General features: G+C 51.2%; 1 protein-coding gene across 1 annotated transcript in view; it reads left to right on the top strand.

Annotated features, from left to right (window-relative positions):
* The window catches only part of tln2b (talin 2b), a 76,284-nt gene that overhangs the window by 8,280 nt on the left and 46,253 nt on the right, over positions 1–21,751 (top strand). The window contains exon 2 of the mRNA XM_048969357.1: positions 11,896–11,942. The gene's annotated coding sequence lies outside the window, so the exon portion shown is untranslated. The remainder of the gene's footprint in view (positions 1–11,895; positions 11,943–21,751) is intronic.

Below are 21,751 nucleotides of genomic sequence, written 5' to 3'. Positions count from 1 at the left end.
TTCTGGGTTTATGGTGGTGGGTGCTCCCGTGCTCTTCCCCGTGTGATATGCCGGGATACTGTAGCTACTCGGAATATTCCGGGACAAAATTCCTTGCGTGTTTCCCATTGAGCCTGTTCAGTGGCGTTTATTGTTCTCTGGAAGCAGCGTGGTGACATTCAGGCTGCCTGCCCCCCCCCCCCCCCCCCCCCCAATCTGTATCTTCGATCGGATTGCTGGAGTTGACTTATCCTCCCAGCCGGATCTGTTCTCTTCCTCGTGCCCCCCATCTCCCCATCCTGTGATTCCCCTTCAGCTGGCCACGTGTCCTGCCCCCACATGGGCCTTTTTTTGCCTCCCCTTGCCCCCCGCCGCTCCTGTGATGTGACAGTAACTCACCAATTAATGTGGGTTGGGGGCCCAGCTTGGGTAAGAGTGTAGTTATCTTTGTAACTTATCTTGAGGTGGGGGGTATACCTTCACCCCCCAGATTGCTTCTTTACTGCCCTTGACATTCCTGATATGCCAAGCGCTCATATTTCAGCCTGATCTTTCCACAAGCCCACCACCCCACCCCCCCGGTCATGTCACCAGAACCCAGCACCCCCGCCCCCCCACCCGGGTACCCCAGCAGCCGGGCTGTTTGGCCGGTGTGACAGCTGCCAGTGGTGCCCTGCAAGCGGAGACCCCCCCCTGGCCCGATCAGCGTGTGTGCCCGGCCAGCAGATGACAGCTGGGATCACACGCTGCGTAAATGATTGGGGTGCCCCCCCATGCTGTCGGGGGGCCAGTGCCCCAGGCCCGGCCTACCCACATAAACACAGAGGCAGAAGTGAGTGAGGCTCTGTGAGGGGGGGGCTGTTCCTTACGCTACCCTGTGGGCCTGGGGGGGCAGGAAGAGGCAGTGGCCATTGAGCCGTCTCCCCGGTTAGCTGGCTGGAGGGAAGGCTGATGGGTGTGTGCTGCCCCCCCACCCAGCCCAAGCAATATGGGCTGATCTTCTGCCCCCTCATTGTGCTAACATGTGTGCCAAAGGGGATGGGCTGTATGTGTAGCTCTTTGAGGGGGGGGGGGATGCCCCCGACCTTCCTTTCCTCTGTTTACCGCCTCCAGGAAGGAGAGAAATGTGCCTCACTCCCTACTCAGCACGGCGCTGGCCCAAAGCCTTGGGATCGGCTTCCTCTCTGGGGCCCCCTGCTGGTTCATCCGAAATGCGCAGCATGAATGCATGAGATCCTTTTTGTACTAATAATATAACAGATTACTTATCCTAATATATTTTGATATTCATTGTAAATTCTGATCTTCATTCCATCTCTCTGTTTTTCCTAATTGTTTATGCAGTCCAGGATTGGCTGAGGCCTGGAGCCAATCCCAGGCAGCGCAGGGCACTGCAGGACGGACACACACACACACACACACACACACACACAGATACTAGTAAGCGAATTTCAGGGATGCCAGTTCTTGTAACTTTGGCAGGGAAAACTGACAAACAGTGATAGCAAACAAACTCCATGCAGAAATCCAGGAGTGGGGACTTGAACCCACAGCCTCGCGGGTGTGAGACTGCAGTGCTATTGTAAGCAGCTTTTTAGTGTGTCATGAAGGAAAGGTACGGCGCCCAGCTCTTACTGGGGGCCGCTGATGGTGTGGGAGCCCTGGTTCGAGCCGGGTTCTTCCGGCTGTCAGTGTCAGCGTATCCCCCAAGCTTTAGAAACACTGCTGTCGCCCAAACATGCATATTAATTCTGCAGTATTCCCTCCCCCCCCCACATAACCAGGTAATGCCTCTTTACTTTTAATTTTGCTTGGCATCTGGCTTTTCTTGGTTGTCCTGAATTGGCTCCAACTTTTCTTAAAACCTCGTATTCTCCAGCCTGCCCTGAATGGGGGGTGGGGTTAAAACTCCTTTTAATATGTAATTAATCAATAGAGGGGCCTCGCACTGTCCCCCATCTTTATCTAGCTGAATGCCCCCCCCGACCTCTGATTCTCTAGCTTGGCGTCTTGATCCCTTGTCCGATCTTGCCCCCCCCAATCCTGTTCCTCCTCAGGTTCCTTACTCTCTGATCGGATCGTGTCCCAGAGAGACTCCGATTCCCAGGGCGTATATCAGGCCTGACACACTCTCATGCACTGGTCACCGGCGTCTCCGATCCGCGTGACCGCTGGGAGTGCGTAACTCCCAGGCAGTGCGTAACTCCCAGGCAGTGCGTAACTCCCAGGCAGTGCGTAACTCCCAGGCAGTGCGTAACTCCCAGGCAGTGCGTAACTCCCAGGCAGTGCGTAACTCCCAGGCTCGCGGCCTACTCTGTGGGGGTGGGAGGGGGGTGGCAGCGTGCCGGCTTTCCTCTGTGGGGGGGGGGGGGCTCGTCTGGTGTTCTCCATGTTCAAGGAATGAGCCCTGTGTCTTTTTGTTAAGGGATGAAAAAAAGTGATAGAATTTCCATGGGCTTCTCTGGCTGAGAACAAGGGGCCATGACACTGAGTGTGTATATACTGTGTGTATGTACCCACCCCATGACACTGAGTGTGTATATACTGTGTGTATGTACCCACCCCATGACACTGAGTGTGTATATACTGTGTGTATGTACCCACCCCATGACACTGAGTGTGTATATACTGTGTGTATGTACCTACCCCATGACACTGAGTGTGTATATACTGTGTGTATGTACCTACCCCATGACACTGAGTGTGTATATACTGTGTGTATGTACCCACCCCATGACACTGAGTGTGTATATACTGTGTGTATGTACCCACCCCATGACTGTTGAGTGTGTATATACTGTGTGTATGTACCTACCCCATGACACTGAGTGTGTATATACTGTGTGTATGTACCCACCCCATGACTGTTGAGTGTGTATATACTGTGTGTATGTACCTACCCCATGACACTGAGTGTGTATATACTGTGTGTATTACATTATGTAATATTAACCCCCCCCCCCCCCATCGGGCTGCCAGCTTCTCCTCCCTCCCTCTGCATTGTAAACCCCCCTTTGCTGCTCTCACATTCCCCTTTATGTGTGTGTAGGTGTGTTTGTGTATACTATGTGTATGTACCCACCCCATCACATTCCCCCCCCCCCCTCCCCCATTCCATTCGTGGCTTGATCTGAAAGCAGAGCTCAGGACATAATTGAATAAGCTCCCCCCCCTGCCGCCCCACATGGATAACAGCCAGGACTCTTTAGTGCGGGGGGTGGTATACCTCATAGGCAGGTCCCACTCTACGGCCTCGTTTTCCAAATCTTTGCTGTGGCCTGGATTACAGGCCATATTCTCTACAAGGGTCCCGACCTCCTGACCCCGGCAGGGGGGGGCTGCAGGCACCAGCTGCCGCACAGATGTTTTGGGCTTCCCGACTGAGCAGCGCCCGGCGATGGCTGTGGTCGGGCCGACTTTCTGGGGGCCTGGGCCTTTTACAGCCTTTTAAAGGGGGTACATGATGGGGGCGAAGTTGCTCTCTCTCCCACACCTTCTCTCTCAGCCACCGTGTTCCTCATGGAGAGCATCATACCTGAATGAAGTCGGTGTCAACCCAGAGGAAGCATGAAAATGCGGTCAAGTGAAGGTCAGCAAACACCGAATGGATTTAGCGCTGCTCGGCGTCTTGATCCCTTGTCCGATCTTGCCCCCCCCCCGCCCCCCCCCGCCCGGCTTAGCCGCCCGTGTTATTTGTGGCTGGCAGGATAGCGACGGCGAAGCACTTCCAGAAGCTTCTGGGGCCACCATCGACACGGCTCGTTAGCCGTACTTACATACAAGCAGCCGTTTTCCAGCTGTACAGCCTTTGTCCCTAGATAGAGAGAGAAATATAAGATTCTGCAAAAAATGTCGGGGGGGCAACGGCGATGTATGTTTTTAAAGCACGGAAGAGTAACATGCTCATTAGGGTGAAATTTACCGCTGTGTAAAACGGCAAGTGAGCGAGCAAGCCCTCGTCCCAAGCCGATGCTTATCGCGCAAAATGTTTGCCTCCCTTGTTTGTTTTTTCTTTGGGTCTTCCCAGGCGCCCCCCCCCACCCTCCCACCCCCATCTCAGGATCTGCTCACTCTCTGCCTCACCTCACGCCCTTTCAGCCACATTCATGTTCCGACTTAAAACTCTCCCCCTTGTCTGTGTGGGTGAACTCCCTCAGCTGTATTCCTGCCCCCACCCCTCCTGTGGGCCCCTCCCCCTACAGGTGTGTGTGTGTTTGGGTGGGGCTCCCCCATCTCGTGAGGGGACCCCAAACTGATTCTGATCTTAGGCTGCAGCCCAATCAGAGACTCCAACCATAACGACACGGGCTGACATCCTCTGTTCAGAAAGCTTCTCACTGGGTTCTGAACTTTCTGTATGATTTAGATTATGATTTATGACTGAGTATTAACTTTTAAATGATCTGTTTCATGGCAAAAATAGTTTTAATTTGCGGCAGCTAGATTATGATTTTTATACCGATTTTAAAGATAACTGTTGTCTGTTACGAAAAGTGTGAAAAGCAACTCAGTCACTTAATCCCATTCATAAACCATCATTAATACATCTAGATTCTATAGTGTTTTTCCTCATAAAACACGCACACGCATGTCTGTTGTTTAGCGCTCAGTGAACCTCACCATTCATCTGCTGTCTCTCTGTAGTTTGCACTTTCCTTATACAGGTTCGTACTAACAGACAGTACACTCTCACCTCAAGGTCTCTCTTCACCCCCATCTCTATTCCCCTCTCTGCTCCCCTCTCCTTTCCCCTGTCCGCTCCCCTCTCCTCTCCACTGTCCGCTCCCCTCTCCTCTCCACTGTCCGCTCCCCTCTCCTCTCCACTGTCCGCTCCCCTCTCCTTTCCCCTCTCCATGCTCCCCTCTCCTCTCCACTGTCCCCTATCTGCTCCATGTGAGTCTGTATCCGCAGGCACCGCCATATACCACCCTCAGATGGCTGTCTGCATTCCGCAGCCCCCCCAATCTCCATCACGGCTTCACAAATGTGTGCCGCTTTTGTCCTGCCCCACCCCCCCTCCATGAAGGGGGACAACGCTCTTTTTCACGCTCCCCGTTTTACTGATCCTTGTGCTTTTTGGGGTCCTGCACTTATAGCCGGAGCTAATTGTAATCGTCACGGTCATATGGAGGCAGCCGAGAACGTGGCGGCATGGAGCGGCCTGTTACACCCCTCGCATTTGTGTCCTCAATACTCCACTTAGCTAATTACTTACACGGCCATAAAACAAGGGGGGGGGATTAGCTGATGGAGATCCACACTCAATGGACTTGCCGCAGCCTGGTGTTTGGTTGGGTTGGGGTGGGATTGAGGGTTGTCACCATTTTGCTTTCTGTGACCTTCACTGGCTGGAAACTTCTGTGGACTTTTAGAAACAGACGAGCCAGCATCTCCGCATGGAGGTATATTGGAGATGACTCTGTTTTTTTATGATATTGTTACATGACGGACAGAGATGGCAGTTTGCTGACTCTGGACTCCAGACTTGATGGAGCCTGTCTGTGTGTGTGTCTCTCTCTCTCTCCCCCCTCTGTCTCTCTCCATCAGTCTCTCTTCCCCTCTCTCTTTCTCTCCCCCATCTTCCTCTCTCTCTCCCTTTGTCTCTGTTTCTTTCTCCCTGTCCCCCTCTATCTCCCCTCCCCCCACTCTCTCTCTCCTCCTCTCTTTCCCTCTGCCCCCCCCAGTGAGACTGTGTATAATACAGAGCATGTCAGGTCAGCTGGACATTTAGGAAAGAGGATTTTCTCGCAGCAGTCAGTCCCGGTTCCCCCCGGTAGATGTCCTGTCTATTATAGCCATGTGATAAATCCACAGACAGTCTTCGAATCCATCACAGAATCACAGGCATGTTGTTATGGGATGTTGCTCCTTTAAAAGCCCAGTCATTTCATTCACTGGATGAACAGGAAAGGCCCTGCTGCTGAGAGGCGACACGGTTTCTGCTCTGTGTCACAAGACCTGCGATGTTCAGTGTGACTGCCCAGCTTAGATACCGCAGGGCCGGCGGGTGGGGGGGGGGGGGGGTGATGTAAGGCTGCTGCAGATGACTGAGGAATTCTGTGATCTTCAGATAGTGTTCTTCAGATTGCCAGTAATGATAAGTTTAAGCGCAGCCACCCCGGGTGATATGGGGTGTAGAGCACTTCAGAAAGACTGGGTGGGCCTCAGTAATTTGTACGTCGCCTTCGCCTTTTTTCCAGACATCGTGTATCAGCAGGTACGTTTCAGTTAATTCAGTGTGGATGATCTTACTGACCTTGGGAGTTTGCTGGTGGGGGTGGCGAATTGGAGGAGCATTGAAGTGTCTGGTTCCTTTACATCGTACCAAGTTTTAGCTGCCCTGAGAGGCAGCATTTGGCTCAGGTGAGACCTGAATGTCAGCCTGTTACCACAGACTTGTGTCTCACCGCTAGCGGCCCGACACGCGGAAAACACACCCGCATCGCACAGCCTTGTCCCCCGAGGCCCTGGGGGTGTGTAAGGCCCGAGGTTCCCCCCTCCCCCACTGAAGCTCACCAGGCTGTCAGCTTTCTGACGCCCATCTCTGGCTGTTCTGATTATTTACACGTGACATAGACGACTAACCCGGTGTTAAGGTGCCAGATAAGGGCGCCGCCTGCTCCTGTTGGCTAATCACCGTGCCACCGTGAAGTGTTTTCACACTGAATTCCCGCATGTTTACAGCGGTGCGATTAATCGGCTTCCTGGCTGATGAACGGCCATATCCGCGATCTGGAGGCTCCTTTCATCTGTCCCGCCGCTGACCTAGGAGGGGCGCACATGCCGACCAGGCCAGGAAACGGGGATCTGCTCCTGAGACCAGTCCTTCTGACAGTTTGGCGTGGAATGTAAAAAAACGCTGACTGTTTGAGGAGCCCTGGGTTCTGATTTTTTCCTGAAAGACTCCGGCATGATGCCCCCCTGCCCCTCTGGCCTCACTCACCCCCTGGCACTCTTCGTGAGAATCCTGCTCCATAAGAGCCCCGAGTGCCCTCCCGCTTCATACCAGCCAGCTGGGGTGGACCTGGCTCGGGGAGGGGGGCAGATTTTACCAGTAAGCTGCTGGGGGGAGCGGGACTCCCAGACACACCTGCTCATTGGTGTTGCTGGTTAAAGACTGAGTTCATTGTGGGAATTGTGGTTCCCCAAACTCTAATGCTGTGTGTGTGTGTGTGTGTGTGTGTGTGTGTGTGTGTGTGTGTGTGCGCGCACTCAGGAAAGCTTGAGTGGGCAGCATTTAAATACGAAACAAATGTAGTGATTTAAGCCCCCCCTCCCCCCCCTGGGCACTCCCCAGAGATTCCCTACTGGCGGGTGGGGGGAGTGGGGGTGGGGAACCTAGATGAAACCTCTGATTAAATGTGACCATCTAGAGTGATTGGATGCTTTTGGGTTCTAGCCGCGGAAGCAGAAATTAAACCGTGAAGGGAATGTGCTGGTTGAATGTCAGGTCAGCTCTGTAGAGCGTGTGTTTACATACTGCACATGTTGCATACACACACAGACACACACGCACGGGGTAATCAGACTGCCGTCTGGCCCTTAAGTAGGATGTAACCCTCTGTCTGCAGATCAGTTCTGTAGTCAATTGACTGGGCAGACAGATCATGTATAGTGTTGTTCATGTATAGTCTGCGATGATGTAGGTTTCATCCCGCTGGTCGTCAAGAGCAGTGTTAGGGTTGCTACTCCCTTGCTGGAAAGGGATAAGGCCACCCCCCCACGTGTCAGTTTGTCCCCACCAGGCCACCGTCCCTGCGCCATAGTAATACCACCCTGCCGTTGAATGGACTGCAGATGGTGCCCCCAGCCCTGACGGTGCTGCCCATTATGCCCGCCTGGGGGATTGCAGCCTCCCACGCAGTACCAGGGTAAAAATAGGAGTTTGCTGAAAGGCATTCTCTCTCTGTCTCTCTCTCTCACCATCCCCCTCTTGAGCAAAATGGCTTCTGAAAGCCTTTATGGCCTGGACCTTCTTGATTCCTGGGATAATGTCATTTCACCTTTTTATGTTGGTAATGCCAGTGAGTTTGGCCTGTTACTGTGTGAACGAGCGCCCAGTAAACGCCATGTGCCGCACGCGGCAGATGTGCGCCCTCCCGTTCGGAACTCCCCACCTTCGTGATGAGTTTTTGCGTCTCGCTTGGGTCAGCGTGCCCTGATGCTCCTTTTCTCACTGGCCGCAAACTGGGAAAACACACGTGTGCGGTTTGTTACTGAGGTGTGACGGCAGAGGGTTTATGGAGTGACAGCATGTACGAGTCCCATGCGTCTGCCTGGGCTGGGAAACCGCAGGCTGGCCCACAGAACGACTGCTGGACCCAGCACTCGGCTATCCATCCCGCACGCAGATGGCGCCTGTAAGCTTTTCGGCCGCTATAAGGCCCAGACTAACAGGTTATAGGTCAGCGGTACCGCTAATCGAAGGTGCTGTGCCATTTCTACCCTGGTGTCTTGGGCAGAGGGAGCAAGATGTCTGCGTTAAACCATTAAAATACCAGAGGAGGGATTAAAAACCAGTTTAACAGTTTAATTACTATTGAATCTTTTGAAGTATGCGGTATTCTTGAAGTGCTGAACATGGATAGGCTTAAGGCGTAGGATTTCAGTAAGCTCCGCCCCTCTGACTGGCCTTCCCCGTGAATACTTATCTGGATCATTCTCCCTTTAATGATCGTGGGCCGCCTCTCGGCCGCTGTGGAGACCCGTGAAGTCCACTGTGGGTGCAGTGTGGGTGGGGGGGCATGTTCTTCATCCATCCACGCACTCAGGCGTTTTGCTGATCTGAGCGAGCCAGCGTGGCGCCTAACTCGTGCTCAACTACCTGCCCTATCTGTCCTGCATTTTATGGTGGAACTTCCTGGAGGTTTCTGCCCTGTGAACGTAAGGTGGACCCTATGGACGGGATCACCGGCACAGTACCTCAAAGCGGCCCAGCCTGACTTATAAGGAAGTCGCGCGCTGTCTGCTTTATGAGGGTGACTGAAGCGGCCCCAGTCTCATTTGGCAAAGCCGAAATCTGTTTTTGAGTTTGGTTCCATTCGTCATCGGAGTGTGACTTTGTTTACGGGCGTGTGGCAGTGACGTGTGGTAGACTGTCATGTGTTGAGATGTTTGCGTTTCGTTGGGGTTGCTGGGTGACCAGCCGAGCGAGAGAGGGGCTGGATTTAATCAGGGCAGCCCTATACTGGCTGAAGCTGGGGGTTGCAACCCCCGTGTGTGTGTGTGTGTGTGTGTGTGTGTGTGTGTGTGTGTGTGTGTGTGTGTGTGTGTTACCAAATGCCTCCACTATGTGGTAAAACCTGTTACTTTTTAGCTTGTGGGGAAAATATAAACCTTAATTTTTATAAAAATCTATGAATGCAAAGAACTGACGTAGCCAAAAGTCTTCTATTTTGTTTGGTTACTTATGGTTAGAGCTGGGTAAGGCTTAAGGTTATCATAGTTAGGAGAGTCCCCACAATGATGATGATATATGAACTGTGTGCATCCCTTGTGCAGCCACTGTCGGTTGTACTGAAGAGGGGTTCCGTTTGCCTGTCTGATGATTTAAGAAAAGGACTAACAGAGTTTTGTCTGTAAACGAAAGGAGTTACGGAAATGAGCATGGGGTCTCGGGTGAAAGTATCTGAGTGTTTTAGCTTGCGGCCCATAAGCTCATTACTGTGATCAGTTTGCTGGGGGCAGGGGGGAGGGGAGATGTATGTCCTGGGGCATTTTTTTTTTTGCCCCATCTCCTCTGATGACCTGCCGCTGCTCTGAAATTCAATAGCTGCTTAAACGATGCCCCCCCCCCAACCCCGAGTAAATGGCTGATTCCCTGTGTGAGGGGGAGGTTTTTCCAATCAGAGTTAATGCAGGCCGCCGCCACCCACCCCTGGCCGGGCCAAAGCCTGGCATAGCGCACTCTGCTTAATGATGTGTCGGAACGGCTCCGGCGCCCGCCGCTTGCTCCGTAACGACCCGCCGCTAATTAACATCGGGCCCGTTAGTGCAGGCCGCGCCGCTTCTGTTTTGAAGCTCTGCTCATTAAAAACGAGCGAAATGTGGTCATTTTCAAACTTCCCGTGTTGGGACTTCATTGATTTCCCCCAGGAATGGTGTCCCTCTTCCATATCCGGCGACACGGTTTCAGGGAAGGGCCCTGGGCCTCGTGGAAAGACGGAGGAGAGGTTTAGGCGTCTGAGGTTTGCTGGTATCGGCCGCCGGTTATTCGGGGGCAGGTCGGTTTTGTCCCTTTCCACAAAACGAGTGACACGTGTGCCCGATCTGTGCGTGAGAATTTCCGATACTCCCAGAATTCTCAGGCATCCAAACAGACATACAATATAACAGAGAATCAATTATTTATTATGGAAATGTAATTAAGGGGAAAAAAGCAGCCATGTGAGTCAGACTAAAGGCTGATTTTAGTTTATTTGTGATGAGAGGCCGAGCAACTCAGGACGGAGGCGTTTCAAAGCAGTGGGAGCCCGCTTGGGTCCGAGTGTTGGACGCTGCTGCCGGCCAGTTTCCGACATGCTGGGATGGAGAAGTCATCTCCATCCATCCTAATTTGCATCTCTGATAAGGAACTCCTATGCAGCTTCTAAGGTGGGGAAGCTCAGCCGTTTGCAAAACCGTTACTAACAAGCGGTTCCTTTACCAGTTTCTTAACATCCCTAACATGCTTCTCGCTGGGGTGCGATCAGCCAACGCTGAAACTCGATATTTTTGAAAGTAGTAAAAGAGAAATTTAAATCCGAGTTTTTGCATCTGGTAGCGATTTGGTGGGATTCCAGAGAGGAGGTATTTTTCGGCAGAATTTTCTACTCTTAAATTACTGTTCATAACCTCTGTCTTAGTGGTCAGTAATGACCTGGATGGACTCTTTGATGTTACATCTGAACTGGTTCTTTGAATGTTCCAGCATGTCTCTGACTTGATAACCTGCTCAGGTTCTAAAACGGACACTAGAATGTTTAAATCCCCAAAGTGGTGATGATAAAAATGACAATTTTCATTTTAACCAAAGCCTTTTGACTGTTGATAATCCAGTCTAATCCATTATTTACATCGACCGTTTGACACGTGATATCAGTAACAGATTATAACTTATGCAGAGTGACTAGTAATATCTCATTATGGCGTCCTTCCATCATGTTCCCAACCCTTCTACCCCCGGGGATAAGTAGTTATAGAAATGGATAAATGAACAGATTTAGTAGATAAATAAGTGAGGAGGGGGCAGGGCGCAGGGCGAGCCTCTCACGAGCCGCGAGTCGCCCTGTGCTCTCTCACCTTACAGCAATACCTGCATCGCGTGGGTTGTCACATCCTCATGCCGCTGCTACTTTGTTCAGCGCTTTGACTCAGGACACTGACTTTGAATTAATTTTGAAGGGAATCCTGTGGGACCTTCAGATGCTTAAGTACGTCAGAGACACGCCAATCTGTGTCAGCCAATCAGCTCTCACTGCATGAGCTGGAAAGATGGCAAAGATGAGCCGTCACCTCTCAGCGACGGTGCAAACTCAGCAGCGCGGATGTTTTCCTCCGGAGGCGAGTTTCTCGGATAAGCGGAGATTAAATGTCTCCAGGACGCGCGCGGGTCCCGCGAAGGCTGACCTGTGTAATCAGTGAGCGGCCTGGGCGGGGCTTGCTGCTGGGCGGGGCTTGCTGCTGGGCGGGGCTTGTTGCTGGGCGGGGCTTGTTGCTGGGCGGGGCTTGCTGCTGGGCGGGGCTTGCTGCTGGGCGGGGCTTGCTGCTGGGCGGGGCTTGCTGCTGGGCGGGGCTTGCTTATGCTCGCGGGGTCTCAGTAGGCCGCCGTTCGCCCCCTCTTTCCCACGGTGGTGCCTCACCCGTGTCTGTCTGTCTGTCAGTCACGGCCTGATCGCCTCCTTTCTTTTCTCTAACTGATTCTTTCTCTTGTTTCAGCTGTAAATACCTGCAGGAGATCCTGGCCCGCTTGCCCTGGCACTAAGGTACGGCGTTCCATTACCGCAAACCTCACCCTGCTGCACGGCACTCACCGTGTTTATGGTTCTCTAAATGGGTCTGAGTGTGCCCCCCCCCCCACCCCTTTCGCCTGCTAGAAGGGGATGGCATCAGCCAACACACCGCACATGTTGTGGTTTCACTTGTGTAAATTTGATTACCCCCCTCCACCCACCCCAGCCTGACGGAACTAACCGGGCCGAATCTGTGGTTGCCTGGGTAACTCGCACAAGTGGAGCATGAGATGTACAGCCTGTTGGCCGGGTGCGGTGGCCCATTTGGATGTCCGCACTCTGCCCTGCAGGGGGTGCTGCATATCCTCGACGCTCGCGTTCTCCCCTCTCCCTCCCCCTTGCCCGAGGACTCCCTCTTCTGCTCCCCCTCTCCGTCTCCCCTGAGCAGGTCCAGCATGCACGGGCACACACACAGTGCCGCTCTGTGCCAGCGTGTGACCGCTGATTCCCGGTCTGCTGGAGATCAGGTTGTGTGCCGGGTTCGAGTGTAATTAAAAGAAACATCTGCTTCTGCTCCTTTTTATTAGGCTTCACTCGCTGACGGTCCCGCATGAGCTGAGCCGCATAAGTAGCCCTTCTCATGTTTGTTTTGAATACTTTCGCGTGACGGTGAGAGAGCGATGGGGAGGCAAACTATTAGACGCAGAGTCTCCTCCTGGCCTCCTGGGGGCGCCGCCGTCGCACATGTTATGAGTTTTTTTTTTTTGGAATGTTCCGGAATAGTGCTCGGCTTGGCAGGGTGTGCTGTGGCGTCCAGGCCTCTGAAGCCTCCACACCAGACCCCCTTGGAGACTTACCACTGGACTCCATGGGAGTCATTCCTGAACCCTCGGAATGGAACATTCTGTAATGTGGAGGTTGGAGGACCGAAGGGTCTAATGCTGCTCGCTTGCCACCGCCCGATTTTCCAAGGCTGGGATGAGCTCATGTCCAGTCGCGGCCCGCTGTACTGACACCACATTATACTCAGGAAGGTGGGTGTGAGGTTAAAGGTGGGGTTCCTGCCCCTCCACAAACACCAAGACTGCCCCTCGGATGTCAGCTGTGTGAGGCCTTTGTTCATTGCCCCCCCCCCCCTTCACCCCACCCCCAACTGCACTGCACCCCCTCATGGCCACACAGCACGGAAACCAGCGCGGCCCTCAAGACCTCACTGTTTAAACACATCCTGATTTTGCCTTTGTTTAAATGTATCGGGATATTAGGGTACTCCGGTTTCCCCCCACAGTGCAAAAACATGCTGAGGCTAATTGGAGTTGCTAAATTTCCTGTAGGTGCGCATGTGTGAGAGAATGGTGTATGAATGTGCACTGCGATGGGCTGGCCCCCCATCCTCGGTTGTTCCCTGCCTCGTGCCAATTGCTTCCGGGATAGGCTCCGGTCCCCCCGCGACCCAGTAGGATAAGCGGTTTGGAAGATGGATGGGATATTAGGGTGGTGCTTTGATAGGCTGGTGGTGAGTTGGCGATGGAGGCATCGCGTACCCAGTCCCTCGTCATGCCAAACCTGATCGCTGAGTCGCTCGGCACTTCATTTTGGACCCCATGAAGGCCTATCACACTGGGCCCCCAACCCAAACCAATGCAATTATCTTTCAGATTTTTTAGGGCTTGGGATTAAGCACTTTATGGTGATGGATGTATGGATGGATTTTTTAGGGCCCCTGAGTGAAATCATCTTAAACCCCCCCTTTATTCTCCCCTGCCTGACACTGTCAGAAGTGAAGGAATCATTCTGAGAACCTGCTCTGTAGTGTTGACATCTGTCACTTTGAACATAACGTACTTTATTCAGACGATGCTGGTAGAACCATAGGTTGAAATGCATTCTGTGGATAGGTATGGATTTTGAAACGGACATTTCACACAATTAATAATGTCCACCCCCCATTCCCTTAATTTATAATGAGGGTCCACTTTATGTTTGGCAAAGGCCCTTGGTAAATTATCATCGTTGCTACCAAGGTAAAACCTCAGATTTGACTACTTATCGTGGCCTAACATAACGTTATGTTGTTCCTGTAACGCTACCGTTGGATGACAGTGAATCGCATGGTGCCCATGGACTTACTCATGTCACACTTGTAGTGGGCACTAGCTGCATGGTTACAAAAAGACAGCATCTTGTTCCCATGGGAACGGTGACTGTAGACTTAATACCTTAATTAAAGTTGGGTCTGGTTCAATCAAAGACTTTTTTTTTTTTTTTAGTAAAATGCAGTTGGAAGTTAAGCATCTCAAACGATTTCTGGGCCGCAAAAGTCCGGACACCTTTAAAAGCACCGACACGGGTTTCGGAAACATTTGGCTGATGCCCCCTTGAAATGAACTTCTGGTTGTTTCTGTTCTGCTTCTTCTGTTGTTCACCAGATGTTTCCCAAAGGCTCGTCACCCCATTCCCACTTTCCCGGTGGTTTGAGCCATGTGGACTGTAACATGTTTATCTCTCATGTAACTGGAAATTCATCCGTCTCCTGACCATACAGGATTCCAGTATGTTTCTGTGTCGATACGTCTCCCTTTACAGCCTTAATCACAAATAATGTGTGTAAGGGAGTGCTGCACTCCTCAAATATTTTTCCTCTCTTCATATTTCTGGCATTTGGTGTTTATAGTAAAATCCCGTTATATCGGACTCGCTTATAACGGAATATCGTCTATAACGGATGAGGTCCACTGGTCCCAGCTGTGCGCCTTAAAGAACATGCAGAAAAAGCATCGGATATAGCGGACTCGCATATAACGGAATTTTAATGGACAAACAATTTGGTCCCCAGGGCTGCTTTTAGCTGTAATTTTGTTCGCTATCATGGACATGCAGGCTCCGCCTACAAGGCGCGCGGCGTGCCGGTGATATCCAGCGCAGATACATAGTCAGGATACAGCAACTCTGGATATAATGGACTTTTGAATATAACGGACTGTTTTGCCAGGTCCCTTGAAGTCCGTTATAACTGGATTTTACTGTATTGTAAAACAGGCTTTGCTTGTTTATGGCGTTACTCAGCTAGTTTAAATATCTGGCTAATGACATACTTGCAGTGTTTTAAACTTGTCATATCTCTCTGTCCTGGGAGATTTAACAGTTAGCCTGTTAGCCGCTTCCAGCATGTGAGACCTACAGGCTGCAGTTACAGATCTGTGGGCTGACGGATCTTGTTTTTCTACACCGCCGTTGCGTTTTTTTCATGTTTTTTTTTTTTTGTTGTTAGTTCTTGTACTTGATATTCTAAACTCAGGAAGGAGTTGTTTTCATAACCTGTCAGCTGTCAGCCTGAAATTGTCATATAGCAGTACGGCGGGAGAGAGGAGCAGGACAGTGGGTCTTACCAAAATAAAGGGTCTTTGTTCCTTGGAAGCAGGATGCGAAATGGGGGCGATGTTCCTTTTAAGAGGCAAATTCAAAGTGAGAAAACGCCCTGTGAACAGCACAGCATCCACAAGCCGTGCACCGGCCTTATCGGAAGCCATCCCGTTCTGCTCCTGGACCAGAATCTGGCTGGCTTACCGCGGTTAAACCCCTACAGGACTCACCCCGCTGCCTATCATTGCCTGGCCTGCTCGGTTGCCATGGAGATTTTAACTGATGCAGCCGGCACTCTCCATCACCCCACATCACACTTGGTTTGCTTTTAATGAAGTCTGACATGCTAAATAAGAAAATCACATTTGTTTTTGTATATCATTAATGATGCTCATTAAAACTAAAAAAATATATAAGCAACATGTACAACATGTACACAAACAGCTGCTACCGCGAGGCATTTCAGGGCTGTGGTTTGGTTTTTTGTCATTTGAGTACTGCGGTCCTCATGACCCCAGTTCCTGACACATCCACCCGTCATCGTTCCATCCCACCTGCCCTGATATCTTTTCTACGCCAGCTGTATGTCCTGATGAAGTGGTTCTCCATGTTCCTCACCAACGGCACCGAGATTTGGTCGAAAGAAAACAAGATGTGAGCGCAAGTAGTGCAGCCCGGCTGACATCCTGCCTCCCAATGTTACAGAATGTTCTGCAGTGTTGCAGAAAGTTCTAGAATGTTCCTATGTGAAATGAATACAAAAACTTACCGTCACTAGAACCAAGATTTCTAAATTACTCAAGTTCTAAAATTTCTGACCTAAATATACACCAAAATATCAATGCATGGAAATGGATATCGCCATTATAATCAGCACCTTAGAAATGCATGAGAACAGTAACAAAAAAATAATGGAAGCAAATTTTTGCGGCATTGTGTAATGGAAGCAGTTTCTGAACACCGGCGCCTCTGGAAAAACCATCCCCACGTGTCCATGTGTTCTAGCAGCTGAGCGTGGCTCAGCTTTGCTTGCACCTTAGCCTGGTCGTGGTTTTTGAAGCGTACGTACTTCTGATACTCTTAACTGCTTGTGATTTTGCATTTCCTCCTCTTTATGATTCCTTTTCACATTTTTGCTTGTCTGATTAGCTTGATCGTCAGCTGCACAGACGCCGTCTCCTATCTACTTCTTTACACTTTCTCTGCTTCTAAAATTTGTCAGAATTCACACTCTAGCACTGTGGACTGGCATAAGGGATGATAAAAACATTTTAAACTGTTCTGATGTGTTATAACTGTATGGCAACTTTATATAATAAGCTCTTAATTTGGGTATGGGGCCGATTGGTGTGTTGATGTTTATGCAGCCTGTTTCGGGGATGCTCTGTCATGACCTGTGTAGTTTTGTGTCCGCGGGTTATATGCATGTAGGCTGAGTGACGTTACATTGCAGCGTTTTGCGCTTTCGCTGCATTCAGCACTCACAGTAACCTCCTGAAGAGCGTTCTCATGCCAAAATGGTCTCCTCCCACTCGCTGAGCTTACAGCTGCTGACAGTCTGATATTAAACATGAGGGAAAGCTGTGATAAGATGTTATTTACCCGTGTAGCAAAGCAGTGACCACCCCTTCCTGAAAACAGAGGTGTAAACAAGCAGGGTTACTGTAAGCTGTGTGCGTGTGTATTATTTATAGGAGTGACGTGTGGCAATCAGCTGGTCACCATGGAGATGAGTTTCGCATGATATCTGTTTGATTAACAGCAGCCAGTCAGAGTTTGGTTAAATGACATCATCTGTACTCACCCCACTGTTGTAAACATCATAATCGGCTAGCTGACGGCAGACAGGGGCCTTGCTGGGTCATTTCAAATAGCCACCGAAGTGTAAGCGGGTCATTGGCAGGCAGCCGCCTGGGGACATCACCTGACTTCCGGGACCTCCTGGGCAAGGGCTTTGTGGTCGGGGCTCCCGGCCCGGAGTCGCAGCTGTGCGGAGACACGACCACCATGGCAAAGCTGCTCTCCCAAACAAGGACTTCGCTGTATCTCAGGCATTACTGTTAATGGAACCCAACTGTTCGTGGTGTGGGAAGCATGTAAGTGGGGGTGGCTGCTGAGTTTCTGTGTAAATCACTATTACTAGACCATCTAGGGCTAAATATCTCCTTAAGGGTACAATAGCAGAGCCTCCAGAGGGCTCCGAGCTCTGTGAAGTGTTTGAAATGCCAGGGGCAGCTTGTGCTTTCAGACATGTAAATGGTAGCATCAAGCCGCCCATGACAAATACATTGTGAGATGTACCTAGTCGCCGTGCGTTTTTCATGTTTCTGTGGTCCTTAATGAATGTTCAGAAGAATTCCTATCAGCTCCCATACTCGTGATAGGCCTCTGCGTGTTCCGGCCTCCGTGACGTCCCTAATCTCGATAGGCCTCTGCGTGTTCCGGCCTCCGTGACGTCCCTAATCTCGATAGGCCTCTGCGTGTTCCAGCCTCCGTGACGTCCCTAATCTCGATAGGCCTCTGCGTGTTCCGGCCTCCGTGACGTCCCTAATCTCGATAGGCCTCTGCGTGTTCTGGCCTCCGTGACGTACTCCTGAAAACTGGCCTTCATAATATCCAGACCCTAAATCATGAGCCTTAGTCGAAGCAGTCTGACGCATTTTCTCACGTTTATAAATGCGTGCTAGACCGCCAAACCACGGAGCCTGGTCTGAGCAGTGATGTTGGTCTCCACGGGAGAGGCAGATGAGCTGCAACCGTCCGCATCCCACTTTTTAAAGAACGCCATGTAGGAAAGGCTATTCCGATGAGTGCGAAGGCTGTTCCCCTGGAGGCTGACCTGTATCCGGCTCATACCCGCCTTACATGCATCAGACACACGGTGAGGCTTGTTCCGTCCCTGGGGCCCCATTAATTACCATTACAGTTGACATGTTGAATCCTCTCTGGTTTTGCCCTAGAGCTTATCCCGAGTTGGTGTTGATAATGATGGGGTGCTGCCGCATAGACCTGTGCTGGACGTCAGCCGGGTAGCCAGTGAATGATTTCATTTTCCTCTTGAGGGGACAAAGGCTCAACATGGCTGTAATGAAACTGGTCTTACCCCTGCAGGACAAGGTTGAGCCCAGTATGCAAGAACTAAAGTTTATGGTCTGTTAGCATGCCTTCCGCCGCCTTTAAGGAGTACACTGTGATTGTGTGTTTTGTCTCTGCAAGTCAGATGAAAAGTTGATGGATGTTCGTCTGGTTCCCCTCCGAAGAGACAGCTGGGTTTCCGGATATCTGGAGCCAGCTGTGCTCGCAGACAACTGCTGAAGATGGACACCGTCTGGGGCAGCAGCTTCGTGGGGTTGAGATATGTCACTCAGAAACTACATATGGCTCAGGATTAGCATTACGGACGCCTTCCAGATTTCTGCAGAACTGTATGTGCTGTTCAGGGGTTTATATTTACCTAGAAGTATGAAGCAGTTTCTACCTTTTTTCCTTAGAACCTGAAGTATCCGGTTTAGTGTTGGCTTGTGTGAATCGTTTGGGAAAGGGGGTGTCATTTAGGAAAGCTTGAGGTTTGTTGTTGTTGTGGTGGTGGTGGTTGTGCACATCCTGTGTGAGAGTTAGATTACTGTACACAATGGTTACGTTTGATCCGTGAGAAAAGGCTTTTGGACCTGATCCAGAGTATGGCGTGACATCAAGTGTTCCTGAATGGTGCCGAAGACTCACACAGCACAGAGTTATTACTGAAACTGACTTGGGCACATCAAACTCACCGATCTGGGCTGTCCTGTTTGGTATACTAACCATGGCCTTTCCCCTTCAGACTCGAGAAGGCGAACCACACAAGCTCCGGTAGCCTGTATGTATCGGGACTGGTAGGAGCTGCTGGGTCACCACAGGACACTGAGTTCTGCACAGGCAAAGACTGTGTGTGTTCAGAACACATATTTAAGGAGTTTTATACTGCCCCCAGTCTCTCAGCCAGTTACTCATTCCTCTCTGCCTCTATTAGCCAATTTAAGAGAGATCATGCTGCTTTACACCTAACTAGCCTCAGCAGAGCAGTGTTTCTCAATCCAGTCCTCGGGGATCTCCAGACAGTCCACATTTTTGCTCCCTCCCAGCTCCCAGCCAATCAAGAACAGTGAACACCTGGTATAGGTGTGTCAAGAGCTGGGAAAGAGCGAAAACGTGAACTGTCTGGGGATACCCTCGGTTAAGGAATGCTGCCCTAGGATCACTTCTTACACCTGCTGTGTACACCGCAGTGCTGTCCTCTGAGCCCCCTGCCCACAGTCGCCTCATATAACACACATTACCTCTGAAAACCTGTGTTTGGGTGGCTTTTCATGGTCAACCATGAGGGGACATGGCTGAATCTCATATTTCCGGGGAAGTGCGTGTGTTGCATGTTTACAGGCCTTCTTCAGCTGACTGCCGGTAGTGTAAGGACACCACAGTAAGAGGGTGGGGGCCCTCGGCCTTCGGTCCCCACAGGTGGCCCTCCATCATTGTCAAGGACAGGGGCCTGGTTCAGTTTCAGGCGTATTTCAGGACAAGGGATGAACATCCCACATCTCCCACAAATGGGTCCCTCATTCCATTACATACTTAAGCCTGAGAATTATATGAATATCATTTGAATGCACTCGTCGAGTTTCAGCTTAGCAAAACACGCAATTTTCGAGGGTCGGGTGGAAAGGCTTGCTGTTGTACTTGGTGTGAAGTGGGAGGCAAGCGGGCTGTCTATTTATTGCTGGTATCTCAGTGGATCCTGGTGGAGCAGCTTCAACCTGCTCCCTTTTACTGGGTATTTTTAGAGCAACCTAACCTCCCCTTGTCGAGGAGGGAGCTATTTTTCTTCCTGAGAAAAGGAGAGGATCCATCATCTTTTCCACAAGTCGCGCTTCTCCGTTTTCATACGTCGGGGAGCAAGCAAGTGCTCACTTAGGGATGTGTGAGCGAGATACCAGAGCAGTCTGCCTCGCGAACCGCACCCCCGAAATGGCGGCCAGCATCGGCTTTCTGACGATAGGCAGTTCTGCGGTGTGAAAACAGATTGGTCGGCAAACCAAAGTCGGGGGGGATGGACATGGCCACGGTTGACTGAACGAATGCTGTGGAGGTATTAGGAAAATTTTGTGGCGAGTATCTGATCCGCGTGGCTTTCGGACGACGCTGAAATGTGAGAAGTGCCATTCAGGTTAAAGCGCTGTGGCTGACATGCTCTGGGCTTGGGGGGGGGGGGGGGCACCTGAAGCCGCCACACCTCACAGGAATATGCGCGTCGTCCAAAAACCGTTGAGGTTCCTTCACAGCGTCGTGTTGCGTCAACCCAATACTGATTTTGCTGAACACGATCCCACCGGGTTACTGACCGGCCCGTTGTGGCTCTATTAGGGTCTGTTCTCAGCCAGTCTGCCTGAACACCGGAACCTTCACTCACTGCAGTGCCCCCTTATGGCAGTGCCGGGACTACGTCACTCGTTCCTTTGCACACCCAGCGAGTTCCTCTATTCTTGCGCCAAGTTTATGCTGCCTCATCGATCTCTGTCGAATTCACTCCCATCCTTCTTCTCTCCGAAGACGTCTTTGGCTGCCCAGCCCTCAGCGGCACATCCAGCGCCCCGAATCCTCGTTACCGATGGAGAGCCCAAGATTCCGTATCTTTCTTTCATTTTTTTTTTCTTTCATATGCGGAGTGCAGTGGCGTCGTTCCTTAATGTTTTCTGCCGTGGAGCATTTGCAGATTTCAGCAGTAGATGCTTTTCACCCAGCCCCCGTGCAGCATCTAATCTGGAGCGGCCCTTTTTAAGCCTGAGACCTGCGCAGGAGCCGTAAGCGTGCTGGTTAGAATCAGGAAGGGGTGGCTGAGGCATGCTGGCTAACATGCAGCTGGGGGGGTTTGCTACAGCAGATGTGATCTGCGACGGTCCCTGCCGGCGCAGCGGCAGCATTCCGCGTGACTCACGCCTCACACGGCTTGCAGGAGGCGGCTGGCAGTGCGTGTGCCGCATGGTGGGCACCTGTGATCCATCAGCTGATGGGGGGTGGGGGCTTACTGACTCGTGTCTGTAGATGTGCGTGTATGTATACGGACTCTCTGTGTTTGTGCGTTCCACATACATCCAATAGCCCAGCTTTCCACAGGACTATGACCTTGAAAAGCTGCCCAAAAGCATAAAGGCAGCATATGGCTGGATCTGCACATCGACCACATGTAATTCAATCAATACGTGCCTAGAAGGGAAGGGGGGCTTTTGGTGTGTGGCAGAGACGTGGCTGGGCAGGACCCTTGGGATTTGGTGGGGTTGGGGGGGTGCCGCTATTAGCCAGCATGCATGACCGTTCTTATGGAAGGCTTTTTATATACATGGATAATCATGACCGTAAAGAAGGGACCCTTTATTTGACGTGCATTTATTTATAAAGAAAATGTGTTATTACTCTTCTGTTTTCCATTAGCTCTAAGTAGATGTTCT

This window comes from Brienomyrus brachyistius, chromosome 11, assembly GCF_023856365.1.
Source record: "Brienomyrus brachyistius isolate T26 chromosome 11, BBRACH_0.4, whole genome shotgun sequence".
Taxonomy (NCBI): Eukaryota; Metazoa; Chordata; class Actinopteri; order Osteoglossiformes; family Mormyridae; genus Brienomyrus; species Brienomyrus brachyistius.
Note: the sequence above shows the minus strand (reverse complement) of the source record. Positions and strands in the feature narration are given on the sequence as shown.